The sequence below is a fragment of the Desmodus rotundus genome, chromosome 10, assembly GCF_022682495.2.
Source record: "Desmodus rotundus isolate HL8 chromosome 10, HLdesRot8A.1, whole genome shotgun sequence".
NCBI lineage: Eukaryota > Metazoa > Chordata > Mammalia > Chiroptera > Phyllostomidae > Desmodus > Desmodus rotundus.
This window is the reverse complement of record NC_071396.1, coordinates 3222625-3244705: the sequence shown is the minus strand read 5'-3', so window position 1 is coordinate 3244705 and position 22081 is coordinate 3222625.

The window sequence follows — 22081 nt, the reverse complement described above, 5'->3', positions numbered from 1 at the left end:
TTCTCTGAGGTTCAGATCTACTGTATTAACGAAACTTTGTACTGCCCTAGCTAAATTTTATTGTATCTTTTATAGGAGATATATTCCCAAAGATACCAAAACCAACAAGAAAGTCAAAAGAAATGAATATCCAGTATACATTTTAGATATCTTTTCCAAAAATCTTCTATTTTACATTCAGATTCAGGGAGGATAGTTTGTTTAGCAGCTAACACGCTGACATGTATTTCTTTAATAGAACATTACGGAAAAAATAATGGTTAGGTTTTATATGTCTGAAAATGTGAGATTTTTTTTATCACTCATTAAAATAATTACTATCCATTACTTAAAAATATCCTTGAGGTACTTATGGTTTATCACCTGTGTGTACTTGATCCCAGCATGGTGTATGGTGATGAAACATATCTCCTAAAATTGTCACCTTTAAGAGGAACATAGGGAACTTGCTGAAATTTTAAGTGGAATTTGTCTGTATTGTCAATATTCACAGTAAAATGCAAGGAATTGAACTTTCTGCTAAAATAGGCTTGAATTATAATAATAAATAAAGCTCCTTATAAAAGATGAAAATTCACGTGATTTATACCTGTGTATTAAAACATCCATTGTCCTGAAACCAATTTTAGTAGAATAGGAGATATAATTTTTTAGGTAGCTCAATCCTTTTATTTTGAAAGTCATTTGTATAATATATGTCTGTGTGTTTACTTAGTCTTCGGTATAAGCTCCTTACGTAGTCCCTTGAATCTCTCCCTCCCTGCAAACATGTATCTACAGAAAACAAATGTTTCTTTGGACTCCAGGGAAATGTTTTAAAATGAGTTTGTTTTATTCATTTTGAGGTTTTAACTTAAGGAAGAAAACATACCAATCATCTACTTGGAGTGCTTCCAAATATAAATATAAACACATTATATACATATATATACACGTATATATTTTTAGATTTGAGTTTTTCCCTTATTTTGGGGCTCAGTCACCATGAGAGATCACTAATATCAGAAATGAGGCACTAATACCATGATAGGCTTTTATCATTTTTGGTTACACATTCACTGTTTCTACAAATATTTATTGAGCACTTCATTTTTTTACTTGGCATAATTCTAGAAATATTGATAATTCAGTGATTATTAAGGACTTATAGATTGTTCCAGTTATATAATAAAATGTCAAAGATTGCTTTTAATAGAAAAGATACAAAACAATGTGAAAATTCACAAGAATGGAGGAACAAAGCTATGAAGGTATAGAAATGAAGAAATTTACCAAAAATCAACATTGTAGTTTAAACTCAGCCATTCTAATCCATTGTAAAAGGGCCCCCTTTTCCTGTTGGACTTCAGTTATTTCAAATCAGTGATGATGATCTGTTGTGGCTTGACAGTTTTGGTTTTCGTTTCATTTTGCATGAAACGTGCATGTATTGATTGATCGATTGATTGGAAAATGTGGGCCTAAAGCTACCTTTCAATGATATTGTCATCGACAGAGACTAGTCTGGGAATAGACCCGTAGTTCTGTCCCAGAAACAAGATGCGGAAATGTTCCCCAGTACGAAAGTAATTAGCGGTGCTCTGGTCTGAACGTCTGTATCCCTCACTCTCAGATGTTGAAATCCTGCCTGCCCCCAAGGGAACAGCGAGGATGTGGAGCCTTCCGAGGGTAATTAGGGTATGAGGGTGGTGCCCTGTTGGGAACTGCCCTGCCTGGTTTCAAAGACTGTAACCCCCCATGGCTAAGGCTGAGTGAGAGACCTTGGGACCCTAAGCCACTAAGGAGACAAAGCTTATCTCCCTGGCAGGGGCGCCACCTCTGCCCCTTTCACTTAACCCTGCCTGGCCCCCTGTGCATGACTAGTTAGCTAATGACAGGTAAGATTCCTCAAGGGAGGGACGACCTAAGACAGGCACAGTCACGAGGAGACCCTCAGGGAAGGACTTGGGGGCTATGGAGAAAGGGGGTGATGGACCCTCGCCCCTCGGCTTTGACGTAGCCTGAGTCCTCATTCTGTCTGCAAGAAGTCTCCTAATCTCTTGGCTGCCTTACTTCCCCTGCTTGACGTAAGCCTGAAACAATGCTGGAGGTGTGTGTGGCCCTGTGCTGGAAAGGGCAGGTTCCCCGGGGCGATCAGGCCTAAGAAAGAATGCATAAAATCCTGTGAAACCTGCTTTGCTAATACCTTCAATTTAAATGACAAGGGTCCAAGCATGGAATTAGTTTGTTTCCCCCAAATTTTATGACCCTTTAGCTATTGGACCCTGACTCAGAATAAGCCCTCAGAGTTCTTTGAATGTCATCTATTTGATTATTACTGCCTGGCAATGATGGATGAGCTTTCCATATACACCCTGTATTCCTATGCAAATTAAGCCAGTAAAGCCTGTCAAGGCAAGGGTCGGGGCGCTCTCTCTCCCCTTGAGAGAGTGGCCGTGCCATCCCTTTTCCTCCACAGGACTCAGTAGTCCTGTGAATTTGTCTTGTCTCAGCCACAACGCCGCAGACACAGCTTGCCAGTGACCGTGTCAGTGCCCTTATTGAAAAAACCCAGGAGAGATCCCTGTCCCCTTCTGCCATGTGAGGACAAGTGGAAAGATGCCATCTATGAACCAGAAAGTGGGCCTGCATCAGACAGTAAACCTGTCCCAGTCTTGAGCTTCGATTTCTCAGCCTTCAGAACTCCGAGAAGTCAAATTCTATTATTTGTAATTTGCCCAACTTACAGCATTTTGTTAGAGCAGCCTGGAAGGACTGAGACAAATAGTCTTTAAAAATTGTGAATGAAAAGGATTGACCTGTTTCCCTAAGTAAATATTTCCTAATTATGAGGAGATTTAGTATGAAGCCAACGCTGAAGGTGGCAGAATAAAATGAGGAGAAAAACGAGAATTTCTAAACATTGTAACTAGAATTTCTGTGACACTGAGCAGCTGTAGAGCCAGTCATCACTCTAGATTTTCTCTCTTTGTGAGAGAAAAAATATACTTATTTTAAAGATCATTTTTGTCGTTTCACTTCTCTTAGTTAAAATAATCCTACCTTGCACAGAAGTTAACAACTTTAGAAATGATGTAGCAGGAACTAGCGTGGGAACACATCCTAGTACGTGAAAGTGTGACAGATCAAAACCGTCCAGTCTTCAAGATGTATAGCATCGATGTTTGTGAGATGTTGCCTATGGGATACAAACAGGAGAGGATGCAGATGTCGAGGGGTAACTGTGAAAATCTGCTATGTTCCAGTATTACTTTACAGTTAGAGCTTTAAATAATCTGTGTTTCTGTTTAATATAATAATGTCCTGAATCCTGATACAGAGATACAGAAATCATTTCTCCAAGATGTACTCTCTAACTGAAATGCACAAAAGATTGGGGAGACAAAATCTCATTACTTCCGATAACAAGGAGAGCCTTGTACTTTTTTTATAACCAAATGTTTGGCTCAGAACATGAAATATCCACAATGACAGAGTAAAAATCACCAGAAATAATTCTAAGATAAAGACATTAAAAATTACAAGTTATTGTAAAAATGTAGTTGATAACATACCTTTTTTATTATGTATGTAACTTCCTCCTATATTCAGCCATTTAATGTTACATTTTAATGTGTATTATCTTACAAGGAAACATTAAGTAAAATTATACCAAGGATTGGAAAATAATAATTCAAAAGTAAAACAGGAATTTTTTTTGGAGATGGGATCCCTCGTGCAGTTAACACACTGAGTCCGACTCTATTTGCGATTGGCCAATGCTGCCGCTCCATTAGGCTGCTCAGACACATAATTGCAGTAAGTCTCTGGCATATCCCGATGAGAAGGTTATCTTTATCTGTAGCTCTAGGGAGCACATTATGTTAGAACCAAAGCAGACAATGGCCTTTATAACTTAGTTCTCACTTCTCTAATAATTACCATTTTGAGTTTTTACTTCAAGGTAACAGATAAACAACATTAATTCAGCAAGACAGAAAGAATCATTTTGAAGCCCTCCCCCACCCCGATAATAAGTAATATTCCTTAGTGCTCTGGTTAAACTGGGTTCCTCGTTATTTCCCTTCATAATCACTAGTAATGATCCCATTTGATTTTCTCTAGCGATAGTTTCTTTTCTTGCTAACTTAATCCAATTTTGTAGTATATCTCTGTGTATTAGATTCCATTCTCTGCCTGTAATGGCCTTCCAATAATTCAAGTCACCTATGAATCAGCCTTTTTTAAAACTCCAGGCTACGTCACACACCGGCCTCTCTTTCTGTAGAATCCTGTCTCATATCGACACCGACCACTATGATGGGTTGGTGGTGCATCACTTTACATATCATTTTTTCCTTCTACATTTGAATTTATCTAATAATACACATATCTTTTAAAATTCTACATCCTTTAAATGCGGCATCTGAGAAAAAATTGCAGGCATTTTGTTGGGGTGGCCTGAAGGTGAGCTTAGAGAGACCAGTAAGAAAACAAAACAGGGACTTCACATGTCGAATTGTGGGATTCCTTAGACGTTAACACCCTCTACTATTATACCTGTCTCTTTATTTTAGTCATCCAAGTCTTCAGCATAGAATGTAACTGGAATAATATTGGTGGAAATTCTGTGTTATGTTGAACAGACCCACACTTCAGTAAAAATGGGAGATTGTAAATGCCTTCCATTTCTCCAGAATCGATTTAAATGATATGCTCTGGCCTTCCTTTTATTTTTCTTTGAATGATATAAGGACCATCGTGAAATATGTATAAATACTTCTGTAAGAACATATTAGACCATGTGGAAACTGAGGGAAAAATGTAGTAACATGCATAGACACAGAGACACACACTCCTGACATAGATGTTTAAAGAATGTATTGAAGTCTCTTTACACTAGTATTAGGTATTAGTCTAATGATAAAGAGGTCAATTCTCCAAGAAGACACAACAGATGTTAATATTAGGTGCCTGGCAGCAGAGTACTAAGAAACACGACTCAAAACTGACCAAACATTAAGGAGAGGCAGGCGACTCCTCGATCATATTTGGAGACCTTGGCCTTCCTCTGTCAGAGACGGACAGATGCAGTGGGCAGAAAACCAGCAAGGACGTAGCAGAGCTGCCAGGAGGTTGCAGAAACAGCATGTGAGTTTTTATCAATCAGCCTAGAAAGAAAAATCAAATGCTCACAACAAAACAGGCGATGAAAGCATTTGACAAAGTGAAACACCTGTGCATGATAGCAACTCTTTGGAAACGAGGAATAGAAGGGAACTTTCTCAGCTTGCTAAAGAGTATAATATACTAAAAAGTCTGCAGTTAGCATCATGCTTAAAGGTGAGACACTTGAAGTGTCCCATTACGATCAGTCACAAGTCATCAAAGTCCCGAACTTGGAAGCAACTCTGGTGTCCTTCATTAGGTCAACTCAGACAAAGAAGTACTACTCAGAGCTAAAAGAAAGGAGCTATTAAGTCATGAAAAGTAATCTTAAATTTGCATGACTCAGTGAGAGAAGCCAATCGGAGCTAGCTACATACTCGGCAATTCCAACTCTATGACATTGGGAAGAGACAAAGCCGTGGAGACAACCAGAAGGTCCGTGGCTGTTGCCCAAACTGGGGTGGAAGGGGAAAGGGATGGAGATGAGTGGGCAGCGCAGAGAGGACTCCTAGGGCAGGGCACAGACTCTGTGTGGCGGTGTGATGATGGACATAAGACATTGTACATCGGTCCAGATGCATCTTGAATGCACACCACCAAAAGTGACCCCTGACGTGGACCATGCATGAACTTGGGGTGATCATAATGAGTTGGTGTAGGTTCATCCTTGGTTTAAAAAGAGAAAATCATTCTGGCGAGTGATGTTGATAACAGGAGAGGCTGGGCATGGGTGGGAGTTGGGAATATGGGAAATCTCTGCACTTCCCTCTCAGTTTTATTTTAAAGCTAAAATTGCCTGAAGATAAGGCCTTAAGTAACTACCAATTACATTTGATCTTTCAGTATACTTTAAAGTAGCATAAATTGCATATTTGACTTTCATATTTTATTTTGGCATTTATTAACTTTAATTATTTTAATAATTACAAAAGATTTACTGTTACTGTTGGGTCTATAATATAGACTTCATTATAAACAATGCTAAACGTTATTGAAATATAATTAATTTTGCAAGGTAACCTCTATACACATAGTTATACTTAGTATACATAATAATACTTAGTTTACATAGTATATCTAATTGATAATTAAAAAATATGTTGTAACAAAATAATACTGGATCTTTGTGTTTTAATAGTAATTTAAAAATAGTTTTAACATATAAATTTCACAATTTACCTATAGTTACCTATAGTTTATTATCAAATAAACTAAAACACATGAAGGAGTGAGTAATGGCACCCTTTAATATTTAAAGATTTTCCTCATTTAAAATAATATTTTGGCATGTTAACAGTTATAATTGAATTCTCTTAATATAAAACTAATTAATGCTGTTTAATATAAAGCTGAGTTCCTATGTTGAATAATATTCTACTCCCAGAGGGTCAAGAACACAGGATACCCTAATTTGCAAACTAATTATACATTGATAAAATAACATAGGTAATGAGGACAGCAAAGAGTTGAGACTTTAAATCAATCAAAAAGATAACCCATATTTTAAACTGAAATTTTCCAACCATGATATTACCTAAATTCTAACTTCATAGAACACATAAAACAAAATAATTTTTCATTCATAAAAAAGTTTACAGTGCACATTTTTAGTCCTTGATAGAAGGCAGGCATACTGGCAATATTTCAGATTTATGTAGGGCGAGTATGAAATGCGAGTAATTGAGGGCTAAAATTGAACTTCCTAGGCTTTTTCTTAGTGTAATGTCCATGATTATCTAGAGATTTGCATCAAAAGATCAAAATAATGAGGTGATTATGCACAGATTCAAAATTTCAATCATGCCATCTGTAGGTGGTCTCGATAATGAGATCTTTATTGCCTAAAGGGAACGAGAAATCGGCCGGCTTGTTTCTTGCAAAATCAGAGGAAATAATACATCTAGGATAGTTTCTCCAATCATGAAATTGACTTTCGTTATCATTTCTCTCAAATACTTATCTATTTTTAAACATGAAATTACATACTTCAAAGGTAAAACTAAGAGGGTATTTGTAAATGTCACAGAATTAAATATATAATTATATTGCTAAAATTTTACAGATGACATACAATTCTCATTTACCAAATTTAATCTTGATTTCCAAAACTTGCACTTGTAGACATGTGTTAAAATCGTCACAGAGGGGATGGCAGACCGCACGCCTGTTCCTCTTCCCTCTCTGTCTGCCCTGCCAGCAGAACGACCGCGATCGCCCTCAGACCTCGCCTCCTCAGGAATAGGTTTCACTGTGGATTATAATTTGTTCTGCTACAGTGAAGACTAAGAACTCAGCATGTTCTTAAATAAATTGTCAAGCTCTCGGGTCTCGGGGCAATGGTTATCGATCAATCCATTTAGTAAAGTGAATATATTCCCTGGAGAAATGGAGGGAGAGATTACTAATATAAACCACTCAAAAGAATTCTGAATTTGCAAGATAAAATATCCTTAAAATAATAGTATTTGCTCTCAGGTCACTAACACCCCCCAGAGCATCTATCAAAATAAAATTCAGGAGAACTTTGGAAGAACATTCCCAAAACTTGGGTAACACAACACTCCTGTTGAACAAAAGTTTGTATTCCACTGAATACAATGGTTTCTTTAAAATTTTGAGAAGCAGCAATTGGTTATTTTAGCCCATGGAAAGTGAAATCTGTGACATCAGTCACGCACAGGATGGGAGGAAGGGGTTGGGAACATTGTGTTACAACGAATCTGTACTACACATAATGATACACTGTTACTCGAGGGAGGCCTTAGATTAGAAAAATAACATTGTAAACTCTAAGGCAATTGATATGCTAAAAAGAGGATAAATGTAATCATGTGAAGTGCTGGATTAAAACCAGAGAAGATGGAAAAGGGAAGCCTCTATCAGTCAACAGAAAACTTCACAAACATGACTCATTAATCTAACTAAGCCAATAAGCACTTTAAATAGGAATGTTCTAAGACACCCCAATGAAGAGACAGATTGTCAAAGTGGATTTAAAAAAGAAGACTCATCTGTATGAGGGCTGTGGGAAACCCACTTTAAATCCAATGCCAGCAAAGCCCGTTTTGGGGTTTTGGGGGTTTGGGGGTTTTTTTTAGCTAAAGGAACAAAAATGGAGCGGCCTAGCAAGACAAAAATATTGGACAAGAGCTGCTCAGCTTTAATAAAATAATGCTGAACATGCTGTGACTCTCACCTCCATGCTACCTTCAGTGGTTTCCTTGACCTACTGGTATAGGGTGGTCAGAGAGCTACCAGGAGCCAGACCAGACTTCCACGTCCCATTGCTGGCGATAAAGGTGTCCCACTGTGACATCCGTGTGACAACATGGGGACCGCGTTGCAGCTTAGACTTCTGGAACCACCTGCATGCAACCTGATACCGGGAAGTTTTAATTTTTTTTTAAGTCCAATTTAATTATTTTTATGGATTATTTCATGCTTTTGATTTAGCATCTGAAATCTCATTACCAAACCCCAAACCAATTATTCCAATGAAGCTTTAACTGCTTTTCTTAACTACAGATATTCATTGTTACCACTTTGAAGTGTCCGATTTTGCTTCTTTAGAGCACAGGGAGAAACTGGGCAGATTTCTCTGAATAAGAATCGAAGGACATTGACTGTTCTTGTGAAGGTAACATCCCATTCTTGCGGGTGGGAAGACTTTATCCTCTGTCAGGTCCCATTATATGCTCAATTTGAAATGGGCTCAAGAGTCCTGCTAAGGAGAAGAAATCAGTATTAACTTTTCCCAGAGCCTCAGGGGAGGCTGGGTGAGTTGTAGTAGGGCAAGGAGCCCTCTGGTGAACCTCCAAGATGACTGTTCAGGTCACTTGTTGGCCATGTACTTGCTTGGCTATATTCTCGTATAAAACACATACAGGTGTTATTGTCTCAATAAATTTTGCTCCCAGAACAGCGGAGCCTGTAGGGGACGAAACCCAGAGTCAGAGCTTATCATCAGCTGGATTTCCTGAGGAGTCAGTGCCAGGTGGAGTAATTCTAGGAGGTATGTTCTTCCAAGTTCTTTCCCTACCTTTCCATTATTTAATACAGGGTGGCTTAGACCTATTATATATTGATCTCAATCCAATATCCCCTGACAGAGTAACAGTCGACCCTAATCATTCACCTATTACCTCCTTGCAAATTCATCTCCTCACTAAAATTTATTTGCAAAACCAGATCAATACTGGCGGTCCGATCAGGGGTATTCACAAACATATACAGAAGGGCAAAAACACGAGTTACCCGGTGTGCACGTTCCCGGCTGTGGGCGAACAAGAGAGTGTTCTGCTTGCAGCTCCTGCGCTCTGAACATGGCTTTTTTTTTTTTTTTCCCCAGCGTGCTTACTGCAATTTTTTTTTTTTGCCTTTTTGTGCTTTTTTGTGTGTGGGATTTCAGTGCTTAAAATGTGGTCCCCAGGACTTGTGGGGAAGTGCTGTCTGGTGTTCCCAAGGGCAAGAAGGCTGTGGGAGTGAGACTGGACACATCTTAGATAGCAGCTGATACAATCTGTATCCACAACAAAACCAAAGCCCATGGAGTGAAGTGACTCAGGTGACACAGCTGTAACCCCTGGTACTGAGATAGAATCACCTTTCTTACACGTTTTGCCACTGTGCTGTACGAGAGAATCTCTCCTCTCAAGGGAAAACAACCATTAGAAAAGGAAAACATCTTACCATTTTTTTTGCAACTGAAAATGTATCTATTGCCACATCATTAATTCTTTTTAGGGGCAATATATGTTTAGAAACGAAGAGTAAATCCAAACATTTTACATTTTTTAGAATTATTAGAATAACTTTTGCTTATGTCTACTTGATCTACTTGATTTTTAATAGTTTTTACTTTAAAAATCTGCAATTATGGGAATAGTTTCAGTATTTTGTTTTATTTTTACATTAGATGTTTAGCATGCAAATCAATTAAGGAAATTAGAACTGTGGAAATTATTAAGGTACATTATTGTGTTTAATTTAACTTCAGTAATTTTACTATGACACCTTGAATTAAACATAATAAATGAAAATCTACATTGTTATCTTCATTACTGGAAAGTAATTAAGTACTTGCTAAGATATAAAATGATTTTATTAAAAATTATTATCCTGAGCATAAATCAAATTTGGATCCACATCTCTATTCAGTGCCGGTGAAGCTTTACTGAACAACTCTAAGAACAGGTGAAACAGTTCACCAGCAGAATACAACAGTAGGAAAATTATCTCATTTGTTTAGATGATAACTTTGCTTTCTTGCGTGAAAGTAATTTTGTAGGTATTTGGCTGTGAAACAATGTGTTACATTCCTCTCCCAGTAGAATCACAAAAAGAAAAGAGGATATATTAAATCAATTTTAGTTTTCAGTTGTGCAAAAAAAAAAATCTTTCCTTTAATGAAATCATGACATTTTATTTCCATTATTAATGAGTTACATTTTTGGAATGATGAGTCAGTTCTCCTCAGAAATTACGCTTGATCTCTAAACATCTTAATAAGTAGGTTAAGCAAAATATTAATAGCACATGACCTATTTTGCACTTTATAATCATCTAATTTATGAAAATAAATTTAAATTCAACATGCCAAATTTCTGCGAAGGATTCCCAGATGATGGATATGACTCCTCACTTATACAGAATTAACTTTATGTGAAACAATAAAAGTATTCTGACTAGTGAGTATAAAACCATGCCAGAAAGTTTGGATGTCCTTTGAAAAGATGAAGATATATAGAAATCTTAGTGTCCTACCAAGTAGGTAGAGAAATTCTCATATAATTCTAAATTCTTCCTATAGAAATACATGTGCACAAAGTTGCCTACTTATTCTCAGAAGATCAAAGGAGCTTTTTATTTGGGGTGAAGGATTTTTGTGTGAGTGGAGGAAGAGGTACAGGGCGAGAGTAAGGAGAGCCCAGGTGTAGTTTAGAAAACTGTTTTCCCTGCAGAGACTTATATTTGTTTTCACCTAAAACTTTGAAATAACCCCACATTTCAAACTAGGTTGAATTGAACCCATGCAGAGAGAAAGATTCGATGTGAATAAAACATAAACATGTAGTCAGCTTGGGTGCACAGTAACCGCCGATTATCTGGGGTGCCCACTCGAGTGCTGTAGCGACTTCCTGTTTTGATTTTTATTAGGGACAAAGAGATATGGCTCTGAATTTTGTTTCCTGGTACGAGGTGTTTACAGAATGTAAACCACAGTCATTGTAGCCCAGAAGGAGTGGCGGAGGTGCCATCACGCAGTGGATCTCGGCAGGGGATGCTGCCTGGTAGCATGCACTTCAGAAATTTACTGGGACATTTCTGGAGACGTCACTTGGATTTAGCAGCTTGAGGACAGGGATGTTAGAACATCTGAAAGTTATGGAAACTACCCCAAAATCTGAGATGTGTTCTAAAGCCCACATGATGTTTAAAGACCTGCCAACTATTCCTCTTTTGGGCTGCTAAACAGAACGACCTTTGACATTTAAAAGCAGGACATTCTGCACCATGTACATTGAAGACAGGTTTCCCTATTTGCTACAGAGTGCATAGTAGCAACTCATTAAATATTTAAGTAATGATTAAATAAGATGCAAGGAAAATAAACTAGAACAGTGAGGTTCCCCGGCAGCAGGTAAGTAACTAAATACATACATAATCTCTACAAGAACATGCAGTATGTTGTCATACTAGTATGGCTTTAACCCACTGTGGGAACTTAACACGTATGTCATACACACAGACATCGTGTGTGATATGTGCACAAGAGGATGCACCAGTCCGAGGCCATGCGCCAGGATCTCCATTCACAGCCAGCAGTGCCTGGGAGCCTGAGACTTGGGTTCAAGCTCAGGTAGGCTGACCCGTGTCCCCCACAAACCCCGACACACGAGCTGCTGGTGTAAGGACTCGGGACAACAGACATCCCCCCTTGCTGTGGTCACTGGCTTCCAGCTAGCTGTTTTCTAACACCATGAGCATTTGGAGACTGAGGGTGAAGAGTGGGGGACTCTCTCAGCTCCAAGTGGCAGAGAACTAAGAGAAATCTTGATGGCTTCGTGGGGAGCTTTGTTTGATTCTTCCACTTTTGGAAGAAGTTCTGACTTCATTCTCCTTTTGCTCTCTCTTCCTTTGTCTCTCCCTTCCCTCTCTTTCCTGTTTCTTTTTCTTTACCAGGTCTTGCTTTTACTTGGTTTCTGTAGCTTCAGTAAAGGTCCTTCTCTGCATGATGAAGTTTGCAGACTCAAATTAATTTTTTAAAATTCTCCTATTTCCTAAAATAGCTAAGATGACCCTTGTCAGATATATTGCCTTCTGGTTGGAACAGGTAATACTTTAGGAAAAGAGATTGATTACAGAAAATAGATATAAATATTAAATATTGATTAAAATAGACACGAAATAAATATTCCTGGTAGACTTTGTTATAGGAGATTCCCATAGGTTTGTAACAGGGGGCATTAAACAAGTTTTAATTCCCCAAGGATATTTATATTGTAAAACTCTATCATATTAGCATGGTGGGTATTGCATCTGGAGTCAAATTAATTGAGGTCACATCATTGTTAAATATTTTCTTCCTCTGTTTTATGCTGATCTAGTTGTCTTATTAAGACACATTTAAAAATTGCAACCAAATTTCAATGGAACAAGTAATTTTTAAGTAGTTAATGTATACTACATTTGAAGGCATTGTTTTTATTAGTTGTAAAATAATGTAGTTTTATTTTATCTAATATTCACTATTATCATGATAATCAAACAAGAAGAAATATGTTTTGTTTAAGAGTCTTCCAGCCCTGGCTGGTGTTGCTCAATGGATTGAGCATGGGCCTGCAAACCAAAGGGTTGATGGTTCGATTCCCAGTCAGGGCACATATGCCTGGGTTGTGGGACAAGTTCCCAGTAGGGGGCACGTGAGAGGCAACCACACATTGATGTTTCTCTCCCTCCCTTCCCCGCTGTCTAAAAATAAATAAATAAAATCTTTAAAAAAATAAGAATCCTCCAAACGTTAACATAGTACATGGAATCATATTTTGGCTTATAGTAGTAGAATTTCTAGCAGATTTCTATTATGCTTAAATAAGTAATCCATAACAAAACAACAGTCAAATATTTAGTGACAAGTTAGAATCTGCCAGGAGCCATCCTAAGATCTAAAGTACTGAAATCAATTAGAAAATTTCTGGCCTTGCAGAGATCCTATTCTAGTTGTTGAAAAAGATATCTGAAGTAATAATTGCAACCCATTGTGGTAAAGGATGTGATTAATCAAAGACAAAAAGTTATATGGGAAGACAAAGGAGGGATTGCCTGACTAAGTGGAGGTGTACTGGATCCTTAAGATAACTGAAGCTCCTCTAAGACAAGAGGAGTCAGAACTCCAAATGGAGAGCAGGACAGTTAAATGCATGACAGGGCGTTCCTAGGAGTGGGAGGAAGCCTGTGTGCTGAGTGCGAGGCTGTAGGAAGGACTCTGATATGTGGGAACAGGGATGTACGATAGCCGGAAATCCGAAGTTGGCCCGCAGCAATCCAGCCCATGGTCTTTGTGCCAGACTCCGCTGGGACTGATTTGGAGCACTGCTTCTGTTGGGGAGGAGCATGGGTGTGAATAGGTGTGAAGACCTCCAGGACAAGATGTCCTTGTGACAGACCACACCAGTCAGCAGGTTGGGCCTTGTGCTTTCCCACCCCAGGTCAGCAAGTACTGAGACTCCCGAAAACCTCTCATAAGAATGGTCCCCGAAGGACGAAGCCACTTCTCTCTGACACTTCGCAACAGCTGTGTTTCTTACCCGTATTTCACGGAACTCTCATGCCAATCAGTGTGTATGCGATGTGCTTTTGAGGGAATTTAAGGCAAGCGGAACTTGAGCAACCAACAGAGAACACACCGTGTCTCCTGGACTATGGAACATTTACCCAGACGAATGATATTTCCTACCAACATTTCCTCCTGTGTGAAATGCAAATACCACCACTACCACTATTAATAATAAAAGTAATGTGTACTTCCAGAGTTCTTTTGAGGTTTAAATACATTAATCATTAAAAAGTGCTGAGAACAGCGTCTTGTACAGAGAGAGCGCTATATAAATACCAGCTGCTATCATGGTTGTAACATCAATATTATCATTATATTAAGGAAACTTTCATGTCTTGCTGTCATTTTTTCATCAAAAGCGTAATAATCACTTCAGGCATTAGTGTGATTAGATCCAGATCATAAAGTATCTTTGGACATTATCCTTTGTTATGAGACACATGTGAGTTTTAATTTTAAGAAAATGACCCCTGGGGGCCTGTGGATGGAATGATGGGCAGGAGGGGCTATGTGCAGAGAGTCTAGTCGAGGGAAAGTCTAGTAAAATGGTGATGGGAGGCGTACCGAAGACCTGAAGTGAGGCGGTGGGGTGGAAACGGGGACAGACCCCTCGAGCGTTCTGGAGAAGGGCCCAACCACAGAGACGTGGCCGATAAGCCACTGAGGGTCCCTGTCCACATGGTAACATCTCTAAGATTAAGGATGTTTCCTATTGTTATCAAATATGTTTGAGACATAATATTTCCTTGGACATAATAGTTATTCACTTAATGTTTCTTGAACAAACTGACACTTTAATGAAGTCATTAGTTTATATCAACTACATGCAAAATATAACTTGAAATAAGGAAATACTAAAATATTTTTTTTGTAATCTGAATATGATTTTGGGGGAGAATCCGAAATAAGATAAAATCTAAAATTATAGAATAGACTAAGATAATTAACAACATAGATTTTTGATGTCACCATAGATGCTAAAGTAATAAGAATAGGTGATGTAGGCCAATGAATTTTCCTCAATTTTAGAGGATTTCAGCATATCCAATTTGAAGGAACTAGTACGCAAAGCCTATTAATGCATTCTTTACATCATCCACGTGTGGAAGAATTAGAATGTTTTGGGTTAGGCTTAGAACGAGACATATGGATCCTTTAATTTAAAGCATGTCACATGGCTTGTGTACATATATTTTTCTTTTGAAAAACAACAACCTAGATAGTGTAAAGATGAAATGACATAACCTTCAGGAAGTTTTAAGCAATTAAAATAATAGTTATGAGTTATAATATCATAACTTTTATTATTATTATCATTCAGGAGGCCAAACATCAAATTTATTGGAATAATGAAGGTGAACTGACCCTTCTGAGGATGATATATGGGTATTCTAAAGCCCCAGACAGATCTCAAGTTATTTTAGTAATTGATCATCTATAAATAGAACCCAAATACACGGTAACTGCTCTCAGCAGACTCTCTGAGAAGTGCGCCACGCTACGATGCACTGGAACAATTGTTGGATAGGGTCTAAGACTAAGGTTTTTTTTTACCATCAACCTCGCATTAATTGCTACTTTTAACTGAGCAGTTGGTGTGTTTATGACACAGTAATGGGTGCTTTCCACTCGATCTGATTCGATTTTCACCATGTTAACCATAGTGATTTCATGTGAGAAGACTAAAACCAAAAGAAGATAAGTAATTGAAGGTCATGTACAAAGGAAGTGTATGAGTCAGGGTTGAAACCCACAATTGTCTGATTAAAAATATATAGGCTTAATCACAGTGCAATTAGAAAGATAAATATCCCACTCAGAAAAGAGTTATGTGAGGGAGTATGTAATTAAGTAAAAACAATTTAGCACAGAATTCAAGTGATTATTAGAGTAACATTGATAGTAATTAAAAGTGATAATTAATAATTAACTGTGCTAGGAATAATCAATGGAGTGTTAAAGAGCAAAGATATATTTATCTGGACCTTTAGCAGTGGGTAGATTGTGTAAGAATCTTCAAAAACACAACAAACATTACTATTGATTAGTTGTCTTGGACATACTTCTTAAAATTGCTCTCTACTGAGGCCCAATTTTACTTCTGTGATTACTTGCTTTATTGTAATTATACATTCTTATTTTCTTACTAAAATTATTTGTTCTTGATAACCACAAACCATTTATAATCTTGCAAAATTGAGATGTTTTCTAATTAGATATAAAGAGTCTAATCTTTCCACTTACTTCTGTGCTTTATTTTGTAGAACCTAATGACATTTGGTGAATTAGAAGGAATTACTATTTGGAGTTGTTATTTGGGGCAAAATAATCAGAACTCTCCCCTAAATAGTAGTAATAATCATAATATACAACTTGCTATTTAAAGGTGTTGACATCAGATAAAACGCTATAGCATTTAGTAGTAATAAAAGTTCGATTCTGATGTGTTTATGAGTCAGAGTGTTTTTCAAAGTTGAGATTACTTCCCTAGGCCTTCATCTGCCCACGTACCTGGCAGACGGTTCGTGAGTTCTTGTTACAGGTAGTGGGTGTGCACCCGTCTCCGAAATAAGAAACACAGGGAGCTCAGAACAGAGGGAAGGCATCCTGGGCGGTTTCCCCGATGGAGGGGTTGGTCAGTTAACTGAGGATTTGGGTTCTGAGAGAGAAACCATAGCAGGGAGCGTCCTTGCAGAACCCATCCGTGAGAGCTGCCCTCCCTGAGCGTTTGACATTCTCAGTAACGCCTGAATTCTCAATACTCTTCACTTTACATTTGGAAAATAAGTCCACATAACAACAATGGGGACACTTTTCAGGCTCATCTTTGTTTTATTATATTTTCTTTTATTAATTACTTTTATGCTAAAGAGGAAAAATGTTGGGTTATGGATGGAGGTAGGGGACTCTAATATAGATAGTGAAAAGAAGGAGCTATTTATAAAATAAATACCCTGTTTCAAGTGTTTTCATTACACAGATTTTCCATAAAAACTTCTCATCACATTTAGTTAATTTGCTTTCATTAAAAGCATCAAGTTTGATTGAAATTCTGAACACATGCCTGACCCATATTTCTAATTTTAAGAAGTTCAGGACAGATCATTGGGTTATCTCTGCCTCTTACCATTTTCCCCCTTTCTGCCACCACCCCAGAATGTCAAGGATTTTTTTCTAGAACAAATTCCGAGACATCACACATCCTTGTTTGATTTTTTTTCTGACCATGTCATTTATTGTTGTTGTTTTTGCAATGTGATTTTAGCTCAGAGTTCTTTCCATAATTAAGAAAAGTAATCCTTTGAAAATTGAACATATGATTTTTGAGCAATATTTTCACTTTCTTGAATTATCATTCAATTGAGACAGATTTACAATTTACATGCATTTAGACCACTTATAAAAATTGATGTTTCATAAATGTTCATATTTTAGCTCTCCAGTCACTTTTTAAATTTCTAAATGAACTAGGATGATGTTCAGGCCCTTTTTAGAATAGTTATCTTGCCACTTCATCCTTATTTACTATACCAGTCAATATTATGTAAAGCTTAATTACATACTAATTAAATTTATGGGGAACAGTAAATTGGGTGTAGTTGTTAGCTGAAAGGAGGAGATCAACACAGACGTGATAGCATGAGACAGAAATGTGAGAAGGGAAAAAAAAGTTTAAAAAATGTTCAACTCCACAAATCAACAATAAGTGATTTCTTAGGCAGAGCGAGTTACTGGGCTTTTACTTATCTTTGGCTTTATTAAGCATGTGTGTGCTTGTATAAACCCTGATTAGAACCCTGTAAAGTAATAAACAGCCAATGGTTATTTTTCTTGGAGCTTTGGAAAATAGGAAACCTTTGGTAGCCATTCCAAATACCTGTGCTGCGTAAGATCACGTGGAGTAAATTACCCCTATCCTTCACTACAATGACGGCTTGCTTCCTTCTAGGGTGCATTAGAGGTATAATTTATTTCAAAGCCTAATTCTCTCTTTTAATCCCCTTTGGGGCAATGCACAGGATCTTTAAGGTGGGATCTGCAACCCACAGCTTCTGAAATTAACTTGATTTGTGTTAACTAATAACATTTATTTTTGCCCGAACGTCCCTATGAAAGCTGATAAAGGAATTACTAGGGGAACTCATATTGTACTCATTCATAATCTAAATGAACTTATTAAAAATCTAAATGAACAGCATAATCTTCTGTGGCTGTTTGGATAATAAAATAAGTAATTTAAGAATAGTAAATACTGATATGTTTTTGTACATTTATAATGAGAAAAATTAATTGTGCATAGAACACATATAACGTATATATAAATTGAGATGATTAACAATAAATCTTTATTTAAATATAAATAAAAAATAAGTTCATGTAATAAGATGATGAGAAAGTCAGGGTATTTACAAATTAAATGGGCAATTTTTAAAACCAAGACATTTAAGAGCTGAAAGAGCTATAGTATAATCTAATCATAGAGTAATATATCTTCTATCAGTAAATAATCTTTGAGTTTTTGGCTATGAGATTTGTGGCCAAAAATAAGTGCATTATCATAGTTTATGGGTAGCACTAACACTAGAACTGAAGTATGTTGATTTACATTCTGCTACTATAGTCACTGTTCCCTGTGGCCAATGTCCGACATTTCTTAGGGCCAATACTTTCCTTATACAGAGGCATTAATAACCTCTCACTAAAACATGCATTGCTCTTTCATCTACTGGAGCAAGGATCAATCTCTCAGCCACAAAAATATTAACCTTTCACTTAGCAACTCCCTACAGATTACAATAAACATTATCCAAGAGATGGAAACCAAAAACATGGTGTTTCTGTTTTGAAGAACTTACAAGTAAGCTTTGCAGATTAAAAAAAAAAAACATGCTAAACCAAAGTGCAATAATAACACACACTATTAAATGTTTTATATTAAAGATAAAAATACTCCATTGCATTTTGGAAGAAACAGAGTTTACTGACATAGAACCGCTGGGTCAGGCTTTCTCAGACAGATGGGCTTCAAAGCACAAAACCTGTAAGTCAGTAAAGAACAAGAGAAAACCATTATACATGGAGGGATTCTGATAGAAAATAAAAAGTGGTTTGTTCAGTACGAATAATTTTACTGTAATAGACATCGTTTTTGATTTAGCATGGGGACAGTTCATAACACTTTTAATTACAGAATCATGTATTACTTTAAACATTCAAATAAGTAAGTTCTTGCTATTTGCAAAGCAATGTTCTAAGTACTGATAGGGACTTGATCATTTCCTTGTAGGAAGAATTTAGGACCAACTTTTACATCCTGGTCAAACATATTACATGCACTTGTAGTGTGATGAATGATTTCAACACCAACTATTGTGAAATCTGACTCAGAAACCTAGTTCTCAATGAGGTCGTGGCATTGCCACAAAGAAAGCGCGTTCAGAAAGCCTGTGAGTCAAACCGATCTATGATCCGAAACTTTGGTCAGTAATCTGATGGGTTGCTATCCACTTAGACCAAACAGAGTGCCTTACAATGAGAGTCACCAAGGAATTTCATGTCCCATAACTCGTGGCATTTAAGAGCAAGTCTCAGTGAGCAAAACTCACCTTTGGAACATTCGTAAACTGTTGCGCTCATCATAATTTGACTCCTCACTGTGTCTTCCTTGGGTGTTGTCCTTGACTGATGGCCACGCTCCACTTACCGGGCTCTTTGTTAGTGGCTTGTGTGGTTTCTGTCGTCCTCAGTGGGACTTCTGGTGTAAAAGCTTGATGGATAACTATTAAATTTCAAAACCTGGTTCCATAGGCCAAGACTAAAAATTGCACTGGACATTTTTATTACTTGCTTTCTTCACTGGCCTCCGTGTTCAAGTACAGCTAAATCTACAGCCATGACTTATTACTCAGTAACTAAACCTGATTTAATAATGTGGAGTCCTGGCTTATTTACAGCCAGCCAACTCTCAGTCTATTAGTAAATTGCCCTAGTTTGAATCATAACATTTAGTATAGGCAGTAAAATTTTGTAAGCATAAGTATGAAACCAAAAAATTGGTATTTTATGAGATTGCTGTCTCTAAACCATGCAGAGCGGAATGAAGGGCCGTGGAAAGGACCAGGAGAGGTATAACAATAGTTCGAAGCAGGGTGATGCCAGCCTGAGCCGCAGTAAAGTCAGAGAGTGACTGGCCTAAGAAAGGGAGAGAGATAGATGGATAACAATTTTTTGGGGGGTGGGGAAACGGGACTTAATGACTAAATAAAGGAAGGTCAAGGAAATAAAAAGGCAGTGTTATTTTAGAACCCAGTAAGTGAGGGGCAAGGGTCTCATGAGAAGAAATTAGGAAGCCCAGAGGAGAATGCTGTTATGGTGAAACATGTAGTTGATGTTATGTATGCTTCATTTGAGGTTAAATCCTCCACGTGGAGACATTCTGTGTGAAAATTCAAAATCTGAATTCTGAATATGAATGCGGAAGTAATATATGAATCCAGTATGGTAGATGAGATCCAAAAATAAGACAACATAATAAAAGGGGGCTGAAATCTAAGGGTTTTTTGATTTATGGTTTTTTCAGTGTTTCTTTTACTTAGTGGTGTTTTGGGGGGGGTTCCTTTTTTTAAAATTAGTGTTTATTTTCCTTTATAAAAAGTGATTTTTATTAACAAGACTGTGCCTTAGAGAACTTGAAACTAAATGTAGTAAATTGGAATTTTAAACCAAACACATGAAAATGTAGGATAGTATTAAATAACAAAGGATATTTTCATCTAGAAGGTAGCTAATCTGTTTGACATTCGGTTAAAATAAGATAGTCTGAAATATTTTGAAAAAGAGAAATGATCAAGGCCTCGCTATTTTAAATAGAATACAATGCCATCCAGAGTTTGAGAAAAATGTGTATTATATTTTTAAATGATATAGGGTGACTAAACAGTTCCAGGTTGAACAACTTAAGCACAAAGAATAAGAAGAACACGTTATATGTTCCAGCGAAGCCCTCTTACAGAGCCGTCATTTACACCTAACAAGGATCCACCCCAGCTTAACACTCAAACCTCCTTGACCACCCCCTCCCAGCATACGTAACAATATATTTACGATTTTAAAAGAGCAGCAAATAGAAAGGGATAAATCATATCTGAATTTTCAAATTGGATCGCATCTTAGAGAAATGATCATAATTCCTCTGGACCAAAAAAGGAGAATCAAATGTCTGATACATGAGCGACATATATTAACCTCAAAAGAATGATGCTGAGTGGAGGAAGGCAGGTGCGCAAGGCTGTGCTACGACTGTGTGTTGCATTTAAATGGCGATCCAGAGAAGGACTGCCTGTGGTCCGGGGAGGACAGAAGGGGGCAGAGGAGAGTGAGAAGGGGCAAGAGGGACTTTTGGAGGCCATAGGCTCCTCTAGTTCTTGACTTGGGTAGCGGCCACCCACCTGTACAATTTGGGTAGAACCCATCGAAGTCTCCTCTAAACAGCAATGAGGTTTATTAAATGTAAATTTTAGTTCAGTAAGTCTGATTTGAAATGAAAAAGATTATGTGCTCTCAAGTGTGAATAAGGATGGTTTATCTGAGAATTACTTAATTGTAGACTATCTATACATTACATCTATATAGTGTTGTATATATAAGATTTTGAATGATCCTTTTAAGATTACAGACCAGAGTGCATTTTATAATCACCTTCCTTCATGGCTAATATGATAAAAGGAACTAATCCTTACATTACTGGGCCCACATTCTAAACTATTGGCTATATTTCCTGGGTTAATAACACAAATGTCTGAACCTAAAGCTTAATATAAAATTCTGTGTTTTCTTTAAAATCTATTATTTTCTTTCTACATGCTCTGAAACTTCATTAATTTATTTTCCTGTACTGTCCCATAAGTAGGACATGCTATTAATTTATTTCCTTTTAAAGATGCGTAATTTGATACTGAAACTAGATTTGCCATTTGTCCAGGGATTGTTACATGGATAGACACCATTAATATTATCACAATAGCTTCCTGAAGCAGATCAGGATTAGATTAATTACCAATCATATAATTATATCAAAAACACTTTATTCAGTGACTT